This window comes from Nanorana parkeri, unplaced genomic scaffold, assembly GCF_000935625.1.
Source record: "Nanorana parkeri isolate BGI_ZX_2015 unplaced genomic scaffold, ASM93562v1 scaffold825, whole genome shotgun sequence".
Classification (NCBI taxonomy): Eukaryota; Metazoa; Chordata; class Amphibia; order Anura; family Dicroglossidae; genus Nanorana; species Nanorana parkeri.
Genome location: NW_017307093.1, coordinates 193,562 through 209,051, shown reverse-complemented (window position 1 = coordinate 209,051; position 15,490 = coordinate 193,562).

Sequence of the window (15,490 nt, the reverse complement as noted above, 5' to 3'; positions counted from 1 at the left end):
TATATTCTGTTCATGTAGCCCAGGGTACTCCATTCAGTTCATCTCCTATAACAGAAAGCAAATGACTTCCTATGTAATGTCTTCCTGTTCAACCAGGGAAAGATGACAGGCTTGATCACTCTAGTCCTCAGGAGCAGGGATCTATTAGGCGTTGTACACTTGAGATTAAAGCCTGTCACTTGTAGCTGGCTGAAAACTTTACAAACTCTCTGTAAAAACTTGTTTTACAGGCAACTAATGTATGGTGGAGAACAAAGAGCAGTTTTCCAATGTATTTGAAAAAAACTAATTTGAGATTAAGTCAAACTAAAAGTCCAATTGGTTCATATTTAAGGCTGAACTCCAGGTATAAATATTTATGTATACTTATATCAGTCCAGCTTGGCCCAATGTAAGTATACATATTTTATACATGGTAGGGCCACAGGGATCCTGTAAAACACTGTGTTTGCTGGAGCCAGTACAGTACTTTCCAAAGATCTTCCTGGTCCGGTACTACTATCAAAACGTTTTCTTTAACTCTTGGCGCTTCATGGTTGCGAGCTGAACAATCCACTTGCTGTTGGACACTCAAAGTTTTCAACAGTTTATCACACAGACTTGAGGGGCTGCTCATCCAAGGCTCTGGGGCTTCCACCACGAACATAGAAAACAAAAGGTAACAGAGCGTCACCTCCGTGTGTAAAATCGTTTATTACAATCAATAAAACAAGGGATAAAAGTACTCACAAAATTATTCTGATGAAGGGGCTTGCCCCTGAAACGCATCAATCTTGGCTGACTGCGGTCGGTGGACGGTGATGTGACCGGAGGCTACCGTGTTACATAGTCGGGGGGGCGGGGTACCATGTTGGGTTAACAGATCGTGTGGCCTCTCGTTTGTTGTTAAAGCCTGATGAAAACGTTTGTTTGTGAGTACTTTTATTCCTTGTTTTATTTATTGTAATAAACGATTTTACACACGGAGGTGGCGCTCTGTTCCCTTTTGTTTTCGGCACTACTATCAGTTACTACTAGGCTTGTCTGATTGGATGACATAATCGCCTCTCTTCCACTCAGAGAATGCCTAATAATCACTGTTAAAAATATTAGGCATTCACTGAATAGCAACCATCTGGGTTTTCACTGCAGATGGGAAGTCACTAAGCACAGTACAGGACCAGGAAGATCTCTGGAAAGCACTGTTGTAGTGGCAGCTACTTCACTGTTTTACAGGATCCCTGTGGCCCTACCAGGTATAAAATATGTATACCTCTACATTGGGCCAAGCTGGACCAATGTAAGTATACATAAATATTTGTACTGGGAGTTCAGCTTTACAGAATACAGTACATGCAATTGATAGACCTATGCACACGTGCCCCCTTTTATCTGGTAAGATATATGAATTTCACTGCATGAAAATACATTTCAGATAGAGATCCTATTGTTTCTTATGTGACTGGTTCATATCTCTGAACGGAAGTTTAGTTGGTTTCTAAAGGAAAAACAAATAGGGCAATTCACACCTATGCATGTGCATTACAATGCACACTGCAATAATTTTCTAGCCCTCCCAGAGTCACTTTAATCTACCCTCCACTCCAGCCTAATTCACAGCTTGCTGCATGTGGTAACAGAAAAAGAGAATGCCAGTCTTTACCTTTGGCACATGTGCTGGTGAACTGTGATTGGTACTATTAATACCATTAATCTCTATAATCATTCCCTGTCATAACCCTAGCACAGCTATACATGGGTAGAGACAGTCTCCTCATATGTTTTGTTTTTTTTAAAGGGTTATCTCCATTTTTTTGCTGCAATGTGGTGATTTGGCAGACCATATACATATATACATGGTATCAAAATACATGGGCTGCCTTTCTGCAGCAAACGTTTAGACCGACACAACACACATTAATCCACTGCAACACAGCACTAAAGTGTGAAGGAGGCCTTAAATCTTTATTTCCTTCAATAACTATCACCCAATACAATTATTTTATAAATGGAAACCCTAGGATGTCACCCCAGACAATACATTTTTATACATATTGCATTTTGTATCTATTCTGTTATACTTAACTCCATTTTTCTAGCCTCTTTTTATTTTAGTATTATCATTGCTTTCAAATTGATTTACATATATACATACAATTTTTATATTCACTTTAGCCTGGTCGAATGGGGAACTTTACTGTACCTGAGATGCATTGGCTTTTCTTCTTTGTCACCTTTGGACTTTTGCAGTTAACTTAACATACTTAAACTCCAATACCTTTTAGATTGCAAGCCCTCATGAGCAGGACCCTGCTAATCCACTTGTCCTGAATTGTATTTTAAATGTACTGTCTACATTTTTTTTATTCTAATGAGTTGCATAAACTGTTGATGCTATATAAATTCTGTATATTCCATACTAACCTGTAATAACCTTTTGTGCGATGCTTTGTTCTCATTAATACATTCCATTGTTTTCCTAAGACACCATTAAGGCCACTTCATATCTGACAGCTGCTTAATCATTGTTCTCCACAGTATGGGCTCATCTTCAAACTGATGCACAAAATTAATTTCAGATCCAGCACCTACATTTTCCAAACAATAAAAAAACCTGACAGATGTTCTAAACTATACTAACTTTACTAAATAGATGTTTTGTTTTTTTACTGTCTCGGTCTACACCAGAGAGATATTTTATCCTTTCCTCTGCCTTGTGACACCCTGTCAGTAGGATATGAAGTTATGTGATGTGTGGATGGTGGGAGGGAGGGAATTCTCTCACCCTCCCACCAACGGCTAGAGCATTGGGTGCCGGTGGGTGACACCACTGCTCTATAGAATTTAGCCCGGCTGTGCACATCACACAGAGCAGTTGGGGAATTAGGGTCATGTGACCACATTAAAAAACCAAGTGAAAAAAGGTATTTGAATGCCAATTTTTGCTAAGTAATATGCAGCACAGTGGGGAACCGTGAAGAGGCAGCATGTAGAAGGTGGGTTGTTATACAGTCTGAATGTCTATTTCAACTTTTTTTACATTAGCAACTAGTACATTAAAACTTTGGGGCTGTTTATTTGGCAATAGCATTGTCATTACTTAAAATAATAGAGTAATAGAGTAATACATACAATTTTTTTTAGGGGGAGGGTACAAAAACTAGGCTCTGTTTCTGCAATATTGTTTTGCAAAAATTATTTTATTTTCTATAGAATCTATACACAAAAAAACTAAAAAAATAAAAAAAGATTTTTTTCTGTGTTGACCAGTGTTAAGTTTAAAAAAATAATCTTACGGTAAAATAAAATAAAAATATGATTTATTTTATCATTTATCCCATCTAAAATGACACACGAGATAATTTTTCTGGAACAAAGCATGGCAAAGCTATTTGCAGATATAAAAATAAATTTTAAAAGAAATTTACACATTTTCTTGTAATGCAACGCTGACAAAAGTGACAAACAAAATGAATTAAAATGAAAGAAAATAATTATTGTAAAAATATTAATTTAAAAAGATCAGCAGAAAATAATAACTGAGGAGAGATTGAAAATAAGTGTAGTGCTGATTTGGATTAGGTAAGAGTTTATAAGGGGTTAAAAAGGAATACATTTTATTGAATAAAATTGACTTGCAAGGTTTCTTTAAATGATGACATATGCAGATCAAAAGGTCACGCCTTTGAGCTACATATGATTAAAATAGTAATTACAATGAAACAATCCATTGATTCATTATGTTTATTCAATGACACCTGCACACTATCTGCATGTGCCATCTAGAGAAGCATCTGCATTTTTACACCCACTCCTGCTGTGTGATACAAAGCAATTACCATCTTTCATTCTGACAATTGTGGATAATAGCAGTGGGGCAGGAGCGATGGCAGGAGGAGAGGATCTGGACGTAAAAGATGCGTCCTAAAAACGTTGTTAATGTGTTTTAGAATGTATCTCTTATGCTCAAAACCCTCAAGTGGTTAATCTTTCAGTGGGGACATAAACAGCAATAAAAACCAAATAAATATTGCCCCCTATAAAACATGAAACATTTGACTGAAGTTGGACTTGAAACCCTCAATGTAGCTTATCCTTTAACAAAGTTCAAATAACTTTACTTAACATGCATTTAATTATGTCATGCTTTTAACAAAACTGATCAAATAAAATTGTGAACAATACATTTCTCCTGTGTAATCATGCTATAATCTCTGCTTACCTAAAAGCTGTTTACAACCTTAATGTGAAAAATTGAAAGTACTGTAAAGATATAACTTGGTAGCTTCTTTATGTATATTGGTTGTGTTGCATCGACTTGATATTCTCTACCTTGGTGTTTACCATTATATCTTCAGAATCATTAAAAATGCTGGTTTGTCATCTCTTTCTGCATCTCAGAGTCGTAATAATCAGTATGTTTTCTCCTGGAAGTCTGTTCATAGTAAATTAGTAAACTCCGACCAAGCGGTTAAAACCTAAAGGGTAATGTGGGAAACTGAAATTACCCTCACAAATTGGTCCCCTTTTATGTTTAATGTCCACATCAGTGTATGATCAGGTAGACCAATTGGATCAGCATGATAGCCAGGAATTTTCAAGAGCTGAGATTGCGAATGAAAATTCTAATGTTTCTCTCAATACAGGTTTCCTTTAAAGTTGAACACCATGCAAACAGCTAAATACACACCTGAAATATGTATATGGGATTTACCTGCCAAAGGTTTTGTATTTCCGTTAAAGCCTAACTCCATCCAAAAAGTATTTTTTTTCCCACCCACCTCTAACCCATCCCAATAGACTTTTGTTTCCCCTTACCTTGTGAAGTCAGATATACTCACCTAAGTTCCCCCTTTAAGTCCCTCACTGCCATTGTTTCTGGGTGGGGGAAATGAGAATCCAGCAGAGAGATGGCACCTGAGACCGCTTGCCCCCTTAACTTCCCTCTGCTGAATTCAGTCGTCTTCTGGAAACTGAGAGGACCCTAGCCAATGGACGTCCAATGAGTGTTAACATCATGCAGGCAATGATGTGGACACTCAAAGAAGGACCCAAGCAGGTAGTAAACAATAGAGAAGTGACCACGGCTTAAGGTGAGTGAAAAGGACTTTAGATAAGGATTTTTTTTAATCCAGTGATCAGATAGTAGGTTAGACAGTGAAGGAGAAGCAAAAGACTAGTAAGGCAAGTTATTTAACCGGATAGGCTCCTAGAGCTGTCTTTCCTATTATCTGGATTTAATTAAATACATTATAATTAAAATACATAACTGCATTAATAGGTATTTTTTATACGTGTCTGGATCTCTAATTTAAGGGTATACAAATAATACAAGCCAACAATAAATTGTTATTGCATGTAACCATACCCTAAACTATATCAGTTTAAAGGGCTTGAAAGAGGAGTATATATCCTAAGTACTATGTACAGTATATGCCTAACAATCCACACAAGAGGAACAAGTAATGTGATAGAATACAGTATATGTGAAAATAGGTGATAGATGACAATTGTAATCCTATATACCAATGATCTTCAACTTGTGGCTCAGAAGCCACACATGGTTACTATAGTATGACAACGGTCTTACTTGATCAGATATAATGTGAATTGATTTTTAAGAAGGATCTCTCAGTTGCTAGTTCAAATATAAAATAAACCCAAGCCAACATAAATAGCTGCATAAGTGCTGGACTCTTGCAGTTGTACTGTTTGTTCATTCCTAAATCCATACAGTGTTCTGTTGTAATCAGATTTTTCTCCATGGCATTTTATGATCTTATACGTAGCATTAATCTGATATAAACCACACAAAATAATGCATTTGTTTTTTAAGACTGCAACTAGAAAATGTAATGTGCCAGCAATGAAATTATTGCACAAATGTTTTAAAATAGACTGGAACTGCCCGGATAAAAGTGAAAATAAAACATTTCTTGTATACTTCAACTGCATGATACCAGCTTTTAATAAACCGTTAACAATACAGTTTTTACGAATAACATATTTAAACACATTATATCCTCAATATGTTTCCACATGGTAATATATTCTGAAGACGCATTAACATAATACAACTATTTATGGATCAGGTTGAGCAAAATTGAGAGTTTGTACTCTGTTGTCAAAAAAATTAGGACATTTTGGTAAAATTTCCCATTTTGATGAAATGCATGGAGTCAGTGAGGAAGGGAAAACGAAGTTGGTTCTACAGAGTGCAATAGGCATTAAATGGCCCCCGAGTGTTAAAAGAGAAGGTTTTTATAAACCGACTTGTTTTTGTGCCACTTCATTGAACTTTGTTAGCTTGATGCAAGATGAAAATGGTACTTTAGCTGAAAAATGTATTTGGTAAAATCAGTGTTTTCAACACTGTATCATGGATGACAAAGGTTCAGTGCTGCCATGATTCTCTGCTATTGTAATTACTTTCCCATAGCAGAACAAGTCCATGTCCTTCACACCCTATCTAAAAACACGTGTAAAGTAGGGATGCCCCGATACCATTTATTCCGAGTACGAGTACCAATACTTTTCCTCAGGTACTCGCCATCAGCTATAGAGGACTACAAATCTCAGCAATGCAGAATAAAGCACAGGACAAAAACAGCAGGCAATATTTCTAAAGTAGCTGTGGAGGTTAGGTACAGTTTTGCTGCACCATACCTGTACATAGCACACTCTGTGCTGCTGTTCTGCTCCGGGGGGTGCTGGCCTGATGTCTTTGGGTAGAGGGTCTCAGGGGGGGGTGTGCATAGGGTCTCAAGAGGGGGAGATGTACAGAGGGTCTCAAGAAGTGGGGATGTACAGAGGGTCTCAGGAAGGGACGATGTACAGAGGGTCTCATGAGGGGGAGATGTGAGGAAGGTATCAGGAGGAGATGTGCGGGTTGGCTGAAGCACTGTAAACAGAGGCGCCACTTGGCTCTCAAGAAAGCTACCAGAAGGTCCCCAGCAAGAGCAGGGCCTAAGGCAACCACTTAATTTGTATAAATTAAAGTGCTAGTAGCCAATGCGATTCCTTAGAGAACCTTCTGTACAGCAGGAGATATTGTCAGACTAAACTTTTAATTCTCACAAGCCCCCCCCTCCCCCCCCAAAAAAAATATTATCCATTACCAGCTACTGCCACTTCTCCTGGCCCACTGTAAAGGTGCCACACAATGCTTTCACAGCTGAACTTCTGCTACCAAATTTCTAATGTTTGCTGCAGGGAAAATCTTGTGTTAGACCATAAAGCTTGCAGCCTTTTCCAGTACTCCTGCACTCAAAAATATATATAGCTATGGTCTTTCAAATAATACATAGCAGTCTTAGCGAGCTGCTTACATAATATCAGTCACTGTACAATATTTGTGACTGTTGTCTTTCAAATAATACACTCTAATTTCTACTTCAAGATAAAACCGGTCTCATTTCTTCCTCTTTCATTGCGCCCTTAGCAAACTGCTTACATATTGTTCAGCCATTGCAGAATATCATTGGCTATTGTCTCTCATATAATACACTCTATTGTTAATTTCAAGATCAAACCTGCCTCATCTGTCCCTTTTATATTGAAGGCCTAACCAAGCTGCTTACATACTGCCCAGACATTGAACAATATTTATGGCTTTCACCTCTAGGATGATACACTCTAATTTTTTGTCAAGATAAAACCTGCTTTGTCTCTTTCTATTTGCTGCCTATTTGTATGCTTGCTTACTGCCCTGGCGCTAGCCAATTTCTAACAAACACATACCTGAAGTCTATATTTTGATTATGTTGGATATAATTGGAAACACTATCAATGGGATAATAATTGGGAAGGGAGGATGTTCAGGACAGTGGGGTTATGGTTTTGAATATACTTTTAAAAATGCATTCAAGTACCCTACAAAATTTACCTTATTTGTTATCACTCAGCTGAAGAACCTCAAATAATCTCTGAATTGGTGCGGACATTGTCCTACCTTCTGGAGGGTGGCTACATTTGTTCCCCATGGTCCCTGTGTGTGTTGGAAAGTAGCTACCACTCCAAGTTCGCTCCCATTATGGACTATGGATGAATTTTTGAGGTTCTTCAGCTGAGTGATAACAAATAAGGAAGGACAGCATCAGTATGAATTCAGAGATGATTTGAGGATCCACAGCTCAGTGATAAGGTACAGTATTATTAATAGTTAAAGTACTTGAATGCATTTTAAAGATTTAGCTCCTGAGTTTAGTGTCACTTGAAACTGTTATGCCACTGGCCAATTTGTTTGAACTTGAGAACTTTATTTTTTATAAGAGTAAACATTCCTATAGCTTACATAGGTATCACAGTAAAAACTGCTGCATTTAAGCCAATGCAAAAAATAAAGAAAAAAAAAGAAAATTACACTTTCGAAATATATGGTTTTTGTTAAAATGGTACACCACATATAGCCTAACGGCATCTTCTAAGCATGCAAGTTAAAGGTCTGGGTTTTATCCATGTCACCCTCAAAGCTGCAATAAAAGGACCACAATGTGGTATTAAACAAATCGAATGTGGGTAGATTAGTTTATCCCTACTAGGGACATACAATTATGACAGAGATGTAAAACTATATTTTACAATATACACTCTATCTTCTCTGACTCCAGCACACATTTCAGGGGCAAATTTATAAAGTAGTCATAGTGATTAAATCACCACCAGTGAATGTCTGTTAAGTCATAGTCATTTAAAACATGCACCAGGAACATTCACCTGGAGTGAATGTTTGGTGGAAGCCCGATTCACTGCTTTATAAATATACCATTAACATTTTATGTAGCAAAAAATAAACCTGCATAAAAGTTTTAGAAAAGAAAACAATCAAGGACAGAAGTTAACTCTTTTACTTTAGTCAAATAATGAACATATATTAAAGGGTTGTATAGATTTAATGCAAAATAGAGACATAAAATGATTTGCAAGTATAAGTAGTGAAATGTGATAAATTATTCAGCTTGAGAACTGAAGACAAAAAGTTATTGCATAATAAAAATGTGAGAACTTATTTTATTCATCCTGAATAGTGTTGAGAACAGCATACATTTCTTCAATTATTCTAGTTTTGTTCTTAAGCCAGTAATTTATGATACAGTGCAAGTGAAAAGCTAAAACAGTCAAGAAATAAAACCCTGAACTGAAGTTCTCATTTTAGTGTTTAATCTATGTACTCCACACTAAAATGCAACTGCTTAGGCTCTGTGTAACAGATATCAAGGAAGTATGCTTGGTGCTAAGTTTAACAAGTACTAATTATGCAGCACATGTCAAACTTGTGCTGTCCAGTCTGGTTGCTTGCTTGATTTAACCTTGTTAGAATGTCTGCTGCACTGACCTGGTTTTGTTGTTGACTACATTCCTGCTTGTGGCTATAGTATGAGTTACTATGTCCATAATCCTGAATGAACAGAAAGTAATGTAGATCACTTCCTGTTCATTCATAATTGGGGACACAGTAAACATACTATGTACTCAATTATTTACAAGCACTCAGCGATCAGCTGATCACTGAGTGCTTGTAACCGCTCTCCATCCTGACTCCTTCGGCTGTCACAGAAGGCTAGGCAGGCCGTGCGGGGAAGAGAGCTCAGCCTCCTGTGACATGGCTGACAGCCAACTCCTGCCCCGCACGGCCGGCTCAGCCTCATGTGACAGCTTTCTCCTCCCTGCTCTCCATCCCGACTCTCCAACTAGCACAGAAGCCCGAGCAGGACGGTTCGGGAGGTCACATGTCTTCTGTGACACAGACCACTGACTGCATTCTCCTCCCCGCCCCGCTCGGCCTCCTGAAGTTTTTTCTCTGCCCCATTGGACGCCGCCCTGTGTCAGAGGGGATATAGAGCGGTGCCCAGCGGGAGGAAAGAAACCAAGGATGCACCGCAATTTCGGCTCAAAAATTGTACTTTCAGCATTTTGCCAAAAAAATCATTTTCAGCCAATATATTTCAGCGGCTGAAATTTCAGTGCATCCCTAGTGTAGACCAAGCTGTATTGAGTTAGCACTTTCCTTTATTTCAATTTCAGTTCCACAATTTGAGAATGTTGACACAATGTTTAATAAATTGAATGGACAGTCACTACAATTATCCAGTCATGTGCAGATGAAATAAATAAGCACAAAAATCAAATAGGGACTTGCTATCCAGAGCATACAGCACAAGTCGTTACACACATAGTTTCATACAAAATTCAATAAAAAAATATTACAGTCATCATATATGATGACAAATTAATCATGGTCATGGTTTAGAGACCTCTATTTTATCACATGATGTTAACATACATATCTGTTATAAGTATTAACTTCCATACTGTAACAACACATATGTCTAGGTGTGATAAACTTTAGGACCTTTTCCTTTAGGACCTTTTAGGACCGTTTCTTTAGGACCAAAAATATGTTGTTGATACAATAAACTCTCCTAACTAGGGATGCATCGATATACCGGCTGAAAATGGCACTTTTGGCTAAATGCCGAAAGTGCCATTTTCTGGCCGATACAGCGGTGCATCCGTGCTTTCTTTTCTCACCGCTGGGCACTGCTCTGTGTCCCAGCGGGGAGGAGAGAAACTGTGACAGCTGGTCGAGCGCTGTGGGAGGGGAGCACTGTGAGTGGCCGGCGTCTCTCCTCCCACACCGCTCAGCCTCCTATCACAGTCCGGCAGGGCGGTGTGTGGGCGGAGACAGCTCGCGCTGTCACAGGAGGCTGAGCTCTCCTCCGGCACCGCTCGCTCAGCCTTCTGTGACAGCTGTCAGAAAGGAGAGCCAATGCAAACACTCAGCAGGCACTGAGTGTTTGTAGATAATTGAGGACATAGTATGGTTACTATATCCTCAATTATGAATGAATGGGAAGTGATCTACATCACTTCCTGTTCATTCATGATTATGGTTATAGTAAACATACTCTGTCCTCATGTTATGAATGAACAGGAACACTCAGAGGATTCCTGTTCATTTATAACTGGGGATGCAGAACAAGAGATGGAGGACTCTGTGTCCTCAATCTCTTTTTCTATTTTAAAAGGCAAATATCAGGGATCTGTTTAGACCCCTAATATTTCCCCGCAGCCCCTAAAAGTAAAGTAAAAATAAAAATATTTTCAAAAATTTTTTTTTAAGTTTATAAAAAATTAAAAAAGATTTGAAAAAATTAAAATAAAAAACATTTTCGGTTTGACTTTTTTTTTAAATTTGGTTTCGTTTCGATTTTGACATTTCCATTTTGGTGCACCAATACTCCTACAAATTGTTGTCTATACTTCATCGTTGTTAAAAAGATCATCTATGAAAAATAATTGTTACTATCATATTTCCATCAAATTCATGCAATTATTATACATCAGCAAACAGTTTTTGTTGCCATGTCTATCAAATTCCCACCATCTCTGCCTCTGGCAGTGGGACTATCGGGCCCAGCATGTCGCTCCTGATTCTAGCTTGATGTAATTTCCATCTCCGGCACATCACTTTCGGTTGGCAGGACTTTGTAGCACTCCACTGAAAGTCATGCACTCCAACCAGGACACATTCTCAGAGTGCTAGGAAGCAGTCCCAGCTCCTCCTATCATTGACCCCCATGGCCACCAAAAACCCATAAAGAATACCAGTAGAGAGTCCGCTGATGACCTGCCCACCACATGCAGGAGAAAAGGCTCATGGTTACATATAAAGATTAATATAAAAACGAAATCTTAATTCTATATATATTTAACATTACATAGACATTTAAAGAGCAAGTTCGCCTTTTCACAAAATGTGAAAAAATAACTTGCAGCACTCCTCCGGTCCCTGCTGCACTTACCTGTGTTATGCCTTTATCAGCCGTTCTAGCAATCTGTACAACTTACAGTGCACTTCACAGCACCATAGTTTGTAATGATGATAATGCTTGTAAATGGTGAGCGCTCAATGGCCAGCACGGTCACATGACCATGCTGACCAATAAGAAGCGCTTCTTTCTTCTGGGACCTGGTCCCCAGCTCAGAAATTTTTCTTCCAACAGTGCAGTTCTCCTAGGTCAGCTTCCTTTGAGCCCCCTGTTGCTCAAAAAGACACTGATGTACCTTGACCTTAGAGTTTAGCTTGGAGATGGCCTTACAGCCTTTACATTTGACATGCAGCAGGGTGATTCCTGCCTTCAGTTAAAGACGCTCACTGGCTGATTACAATTTAAAGACGTGTGATACGAATTACACAAAAAAGATTAAAATATCACTATGATCTAATTATTTATAATCTTTTCTAGGGGTACCAACATATCTGTCCACACCATTTTAAAATATGGTTATACCACAAGCAATTTATCTCTTTTCACACTTTTTGCTGTACTCTAGAATATGCCAAAGGCATGAGCCTCTTTTATTTGCTCGTTTTTAGTCTGTTAATATTCCATTGAAAGTGCTTTGTTACATCTGTTCTATAATTGCAAAAAAATACAAGTTGATTGTCAGAAATTTAGAGTTGTCATATATACATTGTCTGTGTTAACTCAAGGTGCCAGCTAGCCCTCCTAATCCTTATATAGGACTATAGAATCAGTGTCTTTGTTGCAGAGACGAGTAAAGTGAGAGGGTTCGAGAAATTTAGTAAAAGATAACCGTGCGGGGCCAACACAACTCAGTCTGCAATTATGCTGAGTGTTGTCAGCCCACAACAGGACTTAGTAGCTGAATATGCTTCTGGCAGACGAACGGGTATTTTTGTGTACTTGATGCTATCATCATATTTTTCTATAAATACTGCACAACAATATTTAATTATTGTTTTATATCCACAGTCAGCAGATTCTCCCTGTACTGTCTTTCTGCATGTAAGGCAGTAAGTCAATGTCCCCATTTAACTGCGTAGATAAAAAAAAAAAAACTCAAACTACACACTGGGTATATAGGAACTATTGTTCAACCTTCATGTGGGAAGGAATGATAGCTCTACAAAGTACTAAGGCTAAACTACTTAAGGAGTTGAGGATATACACAGAAAAAAATTGTGAAGGTTCACAAATGATCTAATCATCCGAAAAAAATCAGTTTAGTTAATTCATCTAGACAATTGAATATTTGCACAATTTATTGTGTGAATTTTTTTTCAACTCCTTTAGTAATTTATCCTCAGTATTGTGTAGAATGTAATTTCTCCACACAAGAAGGTTGGATCAATAATTCATAAATGACCCAGTGAATGGTTGAGGGTTTATTTTCTTGTTATCTTAGTAGTTATTAATAGGGTAGCCTGACTGCCTATCAAGCAAAAAGACAATACAGGGGGAATCTGATAACTGTACATCTAAAACAATGAAAATATTGAACATTAAAGATCACTTTAAGGTAAACACTAATATTAATAACCTAAATATTTGCTTGCCGAAAATATATTCTACTGTATGTTAGCTCTATCTGTCCCCAAAAAAGGGTATAAAATTCATTTCAGTACAGCGCTGCATGACGGAATAAATGTCAGTTAAAATACCGCAGCGCTGAATACTGAAAAATGGCCTGGATGGGAAGGGGGTTTAACACCGCGGATGTCAACTGGTTAAACTATGCATTGCAGACATTATGGGATTTGTAGGAGTCAAATAACTGAAAATAGGTCATGAATTCCAACTTTTGCAGCAACTTAATGAGATTGCCAATTATATCAAGGTGCTTTAAAGTATTTAGACTTTGAAGTTAAGGGGTATGCGGATTAAAATATGCTTTTGGTTTCTTTTTTCTTTAATTTAAAGTGTTTCTAAACTTTTCTATACAACATTGCCTTCTTAAAACAGAAATTATCCCCATATGTCCTCCCCTTTCCATCACAATTTAGAAGAAGGGATTAATATCTCTTTTAAGGCCAACACAGGTCCCAAAACCACTATTCTTGTGGTTTAAGCACAGAGTAAAATGATTGAAACATTTATTTAAAAAGGGCAACACTATTTAGTATTTTTTGTTACTATTTTTTTGTTTTCTTTTAGCCTCCTTACTAATTAATACCTGACTGTTTATAATGTCTCATCAATTTGTAACAAGGAAAAATATGTATGAAAAAAGCATACTCTGCTTCTACTTCTAATTAATATATTAGGGTGTTGTTACACTATACGTATCAGGTTGAACAAATCCTGTAAATCTACTTAATTAGAAAAACTGAGGCTTACATTCTGTTTTCATTTGCTTCTCCCATTTTCTGGCATTTTGTACAGTTATTTAAAAGCACCTCCAACACTTCAGAGATAATCGGAGGCTTTCTGCACCAGAGATGCAACTGGTCCCCCTACCTGACCCTGACGTCAATAGTGACTCTGGAAGTCTAGCAGGAGCTGAAAAGCTTAGAAATTTGCAGTGCACATGGTTGAGGTTTTCTAGAAGCTGCAGGGGCATCTTTTTGATGCACAAAGCCTCTGACACCTCCAGAAATATTGGAGGTGGTTAAAAAGGAGCAGCAATTGCAGGACCATGGGAAAAACAAATGACATTATATAGTATATACACACACACACACTGCTGTACAAATGTTTAAGGTAATTGTGAATACAAATATTACCATGAATAGTTTCTATTATTGACGGGATTTCCTAGAAAGTGTAGTTAAGAGAACAAAAATAATGACCTGAATCAATAATTGGTGTGACCACTGATTGCCTTTACCAAAGCACCAATTCACTACTTACAGTGCTCAGCATAAATGAGTGCACCCCAACAGATTGGTCAGAAATCCTTTACCTTCCTTTCAGAATCAACATTTTCTATGGGACACTATACTACAAAATACTCCCACAAATGCGGGCCATTAATTGCAACCAAAATTTGCTAATTTGCACACAAAAAAAAGTATTTTCCTAACAAATTCATTCAAGACCATGTTGCAAAAATTAACACCCCCCAATGAAAAAGTCATAAGAGCAAAGCTAAATTTTAGACAACAAAATCCTAACGAACAAGAATTCAACTCCAGGTGAGTATAATTATTCATTACACAGGTGTCCAACAGACAGTTGATTATAAAAGAAAACCCCTTCCTATTTCATGCTGTCAGCAATGGCACCACATGGAAGAGAAATGTCACTAGGCCTGGTAAAGAAAATAATTTATTTACACAAGAAAGGTGAAGGCTACAAGAAGATCAGCAAAGCTTTACTTATCAGTGAGAATGTATCTAAAGTGAAAGAAAAATGTAACAAAGATGGAACTGCAACCATCTCACAGAGACGTCCAGGCCGTCCACGGAAGTTAACACCTTGACAGGAGCATCTTCTGATGAGAAAGGTTGAAGAAAATCGCCATGCAAGTTCACTGTAGTTAGCTAAAGAAATAGAAGTAGAATGCGAAACTGGGGTTATTGTTTCCCGTGACACAATATTGCGTACACTGCAGAGGAATGGCATGCATAAGTGTCGTCCACGAAGGAAGCCCCTCCTAAAGCCCATGCATAAAAAAGCCCACCTACAATTTGCAAGGGCCCATGCTGAAAAAGAAGACTACTGGGACTCTGTACTCTGGAGTGATGAGACCAAGATCAATGTGT